The sequence below is a fragment of the Oxyura jamaicensis genome, chromosome 5, assembly GCF_011077185.1.
Source record: "Oxyura jamaicensis isolate SHBP4307 breed ruddy duck chromosome 5, BPBGC_Ojam_1.0, whole genome shotgun sequence".
Taxonomy (NCBI): domain Eukaryota; kingdom Metazoa; phylum Chordata; class Aves; order Anseriformes; family Anatidae; genus Oxyura; species Oxyura jamaicensis.
The window spans coordinates 6,083,647-6,090,036 of NC_048897.1; positions in this window are offsets into that span (position 1 = coordinate 6,083,647).

Below are 6,390 nucleotides of genomic sequence, written 5' to 3' on the forward strand. Positions count from 1 at the left end.
TCATTGGACAAGGCTTGTTGCTCCTTGAAAATATAGCTGATCTGGCAGGATGTAGCCTGCAAAACCATAAGCATGTAACCCATCCCGCTGTCCCTGCAGACAGCATGACAGACAAATTCTAACAAATTCAGAGCTGGGGGTCTTCCAACACACCAAAACATCAATAGATCCAGTTGATGCTGAGTAGAAAACACACATTACCAGTGAGGTATCCTGCCGTCAGTGCATCTTGACCACATAATTCACACTGAATATGTATCTCTTCAGAAGACTGTTTAAGCAGGCCTAATTTAAAAACACCTAAAACTTCCCTGACAATAGAGATCATTTTCTTGGAAGTCATTTCCAGAATAGAAAGGGCTTGGTCATTGTCAAATTTGTCACATTTTCTCTAATTAGCCCAGAAAGATGGTATGGATAGATTTCCCCTCTCGTTTAGGCCTCAAGGTCTGAGATGTGGAGTATTTTATTTTGGTCTCAGTTGCAACAGCTTTTCACAGCCTAGGGCCCATCATGCCAAATCTTTCTCATCAGCTGAGAGCTGATAATATAATTTTGCACTGAAGGTACAACTGTCAGCCCTTTTGGCCTGCCTCAGCCCCTGGCGCTGATCACCTTGAGCTGGTGCTACAAGGCCGCATGCCTGGCCTGTCACCACAGCGCTGCCGGCCTGCCCCACAGGCACGCATGGCTCCCCTCGGCCCGCCGGCCGCCATCACACCCCATCTCCTGACAGGACAAGCTGGAGCCCAGCAGGGAGATTTTTATTTTTGCCTGGGCAGAATGTCTTTACTGAGTTGAGTTTTTCCACAGACAAAATCGCAGTGTTGTTTTTTTTTTTTAACCACCATCTCCTCCCGCAAGCAGCGTCTCTTTGGGCTGTGGAAAAAAAAAAAAAAAAAAAAAAAAAAAAGCCAGGAGGCCAGGCCCCTTTCCTGTCCCATTTGATCCAGCAGCAGCAAGGTGCAGGCACCCCCACACCTCTGCCGTCACAAACATGTGCAAAAACCATCCCCAGCCCTGGATCTCCTGCACAGCCGTAGCTTGGGGCAGTGGGGGAGTGTTCGTTCTCCCAGATTTTCAGCTGATGAATTTCCTAACTCATTTCCTTGCCTAGTTTCCCAGATGCTGTTTCTCAGAGCAGGCCCCAAGGCCACAGCTCATCCCTGAGCTGTGGTGGGAGGCACAGGAAGGGACAGCTCTGGATGAGCAATTCTGACACAAAGCGAGGCCCGAACAGGGGTTTTCCCTCTGTTGTGTGGCCTTCAGCCTGCAGAGCTACCTATGCCTGCTGCTGAGCACCAACTGCCCTTCAGCCAGTCTGTTACAGTTGGTTTACCCCTCCATTTCCTTCTTCCCTTCAAGGCCACGAGGTACCCTTGTGTACCCTGCACACTGAATCCCTGAGAGGGCCAATGGATAATTTCCTCTCACAACAGCGTCCCCCTGCTGTCCAAGGACCTAAATAATAGGCGTCTCCCATCCAAGCCTTTCATAGTACATTTCTCACTGGCAGCTTTCTAACAGTGTTGCAGGTTTTGCTATCAAATACCCGTGTCTGAAGCAAACCCAAGATGCCAGCATTAGTGGCAGGACCAGGAAGGTGAGGGACAGGAGGCAATTTGCAAGGACGTACTGACTATGGGCACGGCTGTGGCTAACCCCAAAATGTCATCTCCTGCTTATCACCTCACTGTTGCCTCAGGCTGCCTGTGGCATTGAGCTCTGGGAGCTTGGCCCGTGGCTGCTCTCATCCCTAAGACAGCCACCTCCACAGCCGCGGCAGACAGGAGCACCTGCTGCTGCACGCATCCTCGCACCTCTTGAACACGGAGCTGAGTCTTCACGACCACCACCAAGCCAGAGGTCTGGGCAGAGGGCTGCTGCTGCCCTCTGAAGGCATCGCTCTCTGCAGTGAGCCAGCTGATGACAATTGTTTGGGGAAAAAAAGGAGAGACAAGAGGGGACAGATCTTAACCAATTTCTGCTCCACGCTGTACACCAGGAGCAAAGGAGGATGGCAATAATGATGCGGGCAGCCAGTGGATTAGCTTAAGCATTATGGAAAGACCAAGGAATAAGCTTATGAAATTGGGCTTTTCTGCTTCTCTGGGGGCCTTGTTCAGGCCAGTTTGAGCACTTCAATAAGCTAGGAGGGAACAAAGGGGAAGGTGAGAGGCAGGATACTGCAGGGGGTGGGATTTTTGGATAACAGCAAAGTTTGGGCTGGGAAGGAATTGGGCAGCAGTACTGTGTGACTCACTGTCATCCCAGTGCATTGCTGCCAGCTCAATAGCCTCTGGGGAAGCCACAACATAATTATTTATCGCAATATGGCCTCAAAACGTCAAGTCTGTGTTCACACAATCCCTGCAGCATGCCACAAGCAGAGCAGCTGGGGACCTTACCTCCCACTGTCACAGCCCCAGCAGCCCTGGCTGGTCTGCTCTCAGGACCTGGGCATCCATCTCTGCCCCTCCAGTCTGCCGCCAGGTTTCAGAGAGAAAGACACCTTTCATTTAAGGGCCACAGGAGAGACTGATAGCCAGCACCAGGCTGGACAGCATGGAGGAGCTCCATCTCCTATGAGCTATCAAAAAATGTGTTGCTCAGCATGTGATAGCTGCCCCCCGCTATCTTCTGAGAAGAAACTGATGACAGGGGAAAATCACAAGAAATCCCCCTCCTCTCCCCAGCACTCACGCAAGTTTGTAAAGGGGAGTCATTTTGAATCCCCCATATTAAAAGTCCCAGATGCTCATTTGAGCTCCCTTCCCATCCTCCCATCCCCACCAAGGCAAAAACCAGGATTAGAGCAGGGTATTTCTCATAAACACAGTGCATATACCAACTAAAGTAGACTATTTGCACACAAATACACACACCTTCCCCCCCTCTCCCTCCCCCTGTCTTCATTCATGACCTGGACCTTCCTCATTCAACCTGGTAACACCCAGGAGTACTCAGACCCCAATCTGTTTATGTGGGAGCTTTCCAGGTACATGTGCCATCAGTGCCTCCTTCACACTTGCCTCCTTTAGAACGGCCTCTCCCACCTTTTCATTTGCAACCACACAGCAGAGAAGCGATAATTCATTGAGCTGAGATGAACCTGAAGAAAGGCAGCAGATAGCTCTTGTAATAGCGAAACTGCCCCTTTGAGACACACAAGAGTGAAGGGAGGACTTCTTGTTTCTACTCCAAGAACCATCAATATATGTTAGTCAATAGCTGTTTAGTGTGAAGTGGATTAAAAATCCACAGTGGAAAAAGAGGGCTTGCTTACCAATAATGGTTATAAATCATTCTAAGAGTCATACAGTGAAGAGGATGTATGGCACTGATCTTGTGGTTTCTCACTGACATTTAATATACATGAACTTCATTACTTTCCAGCTAGTCCTGCTGCATCACTGACTTTAACCCTGAGCATCTCATAATCAGCCTGTCTACTCTTTGAGGAGCCCAAGCAATCCTCACAGAACTCATGTTCTCAGCTTTAAAGAAACAAAACAAAACAAAAAAAAAAAAAAAAAAGATTTTTTTTCAATGATAATAGCAACTGCAGCAAACTTCTGGGTGTGAGCCAATGCAGCTGTCTTCATAAATATTTAGCTCAGAAAGAATGATTCTGTGACTCCAATCAATTTTCCAATGTAACAGGGGTTGTTGCTGTACATAATTATTCCACAAGAATTATGAACTGGCTCTTGGCATATGTGGGAGTCAGCTCTGAAGCCTAATGACAGAGACTTGAAAGAGCAGCTCCCTGAATATTGCTACAATTTACAGCTACTGCAAAGCTGCTCTGTACTGTGGTATGAGTTCAGGGTAGATGAGACCCTTAAGGCATTGTTTTGTTTTGGTCTTTTTAAGAGGTTTGCTTTCCTTTTGCTGATTAAAAAGTCTGATGACCAACCAGTAATTAGGCTTCTACGTCACCTTGTGCTATGTCAGTTCTCTGGGAAAAAAATTAATCTAGCCCTCTATTTCCTTTGCCTGAATGCGTTTCTTCTTCCTTGCCCTGTCCCAGTACATCCTCCCGTACGTGGAGGTAACTCCTGCACACACACACCCATATTCGTGGCCCAGAGAGGGTGTTGGCTATATGCATCTAGAAACTGACAACAATTTTCAATTCACTTATTTCTTCACTGTAATTGCTATTTCTTTTTATCATTTGGACTTGAAAAACACAGCCCAAATTAGTCATACATCCTGAGATACCACTTCTGTGCTTGGCACAGCTCTTGCCAGACCCGGAGAAGTGCTTGGGGCAGGCTGCATCCCCTGGAGGGGTTTAACTTACATAGCAGCGAGAAGTAACCTGACACAACAATTATACAGCACACTTCCTTAGCTGGGAACAGCGACTGGATGCAGCTCACACAGGTGCTCATGGTATCTTTGGGTATATTCTATAGGCAAGGAAGGACCGGTGGGCACTTTAAATAAAGAGCACAGTTCACAACGACATTCCTATGGAGGTTGGTGTTTGTGAGAGAGAAGGCAGCTGGCTGTGGGCTGAGCCCCCAGCCTTGGTACAAGGCACACATCTCTCTCAAAACAGGGTGGTTTGCCACAAAGGGCAGGCTCATGGGAACGTGTACGTTCCCATCTTCCCCCACACCATGTTGAAGACAAGCTGCTCACCAAAACACATAAGGGGATTCATGAGTCTGTGGGGAAGGGGCTGGCTCGTGGCTCACCTGCTCTGCTGTTCCCAGCCCTAGGTGGGCACTGGGGCTTGTTTGTAAAGGAAATGGCAGCCTGTGGCTCAGACATTGCTGCCCAAACAGCTGGGAGCTGAAGAAGCTCTGCTTGATGGCAACAAACCACGCTGTCTGCATGTCAGGCATGTAGGGGGAGAGGCTGGTTCTACTGGGATCAGCCTTCTGCTGAGGTCCTCTCACTAAGCATATGACAGAGTTGCGTGGACATAGAGAATTAATCACTTACCTTAGAAAGAGAAGGCAGCAGGGCCTAACACTGACAAAAGGAAGATTCAGTGAGGTGGGAAGTAACTTAATCTAGATGCATATCTAATTAGAAAGTAACACACAGGCTTTTGTAAGTGGTGAGAGAAATGCCTTCTTCCCATCCTGACAGCTTATTCAGGAGGTTTTCTAAAGTGGACAAACACAGGATAGCAAAGATCTGCCATGCACCCTTGCCGTGACTGTGCAACACGGTGAGCTGAGAGGAGGTGCAACGCCAGATCAGATACCCATATGCAAAATGAAAGTTTTTCTCGTGCTGCACTCACCCAGGGGCAGTCTCTGCTCTTTGCTTCCAGGGGCTTGGCCTCAGCAGGCTGCGAGCATCCTCAGCGGAGCGCAGGATGACCAACTGCCCCTCAGTCTTCCCCAGTGGTCCTTTGGTGCCAGCCTCCTGTGACCATCACAGCAGCCTTTGCAAAGGCTTCCAGGTGCACCCAATCTGCTGGTAGGTGCCAGCAGAGGCTTGTGCCTCCCACGTGCCTGTAGAAGCAGCGCTCAGGACCAGACCCTCAGTGTTGTTTACAGAACAAGTTTTGTTTACTTCAATTTACAAAGGAAAGCCACTAACTTTAATTTTACCTAAAAATTAAAACAACTGGGGAAGTGCACGATTCAGAGTGGCTCGGTGCAAATTTTTGCAAAATAACAGGTACAAAATCAATATAACTCAAATTATACATACACGTAAAATAAAAGAAATTCAAGTTAAAACCAGGACTGGATTCCTATTAGCCCTAGAGATGATCCAAGAGTAGGTCAGGAAATAAATAAATCATTCTTATTTTCATCATAAAAGAGGGCGCTCTTCACTTATCCAAATGGTTTGGGTATTTACAGAAGGGGAATGAGAGGAGAAATAGAGAAGACAAGCATTTGTAAGAATGAACTGAAATGCTGCGAGGATACCACTTCCCCACATGTCCCACCACAGCTAAGAGAAGGCTCCAAGTAGCCAAATAAATTCCTCTTGAGCAGGATGCCACCACCTGCCCTGTGCTGGAAGGACCATGCAAGGTGAGACCAGCATGTTCTGCGGGGCTTGGCTGACACCACGGATATTCTGCAGTTCCACCACAACTCAGAGCTATCCTGGGGCAGACAACATCAAGTAAGTTGGCCTTATCAGTCCAATTTAGGAATACAAAGTCAATTTCATCTTGAATCCCCCTAAAAGAAAGACTGCTTACAGCCATGTCTTCTGCTTCCCCAAAATGTGTGTGCTCCTCCTAGGGGGCAGGCAGCTCGGCTATATCTCTGTCCTTCAGCACGTAGGCACAGCCAGCAACCAGAACGCTGCATTTCCACAAGGGCCAGTAGCAAGGGTGCTGTGGGTGACCACAAGAAAACGCAGGCCCTTCCAAGTATCTCAAGGCTTGCAAACCACAGGAAA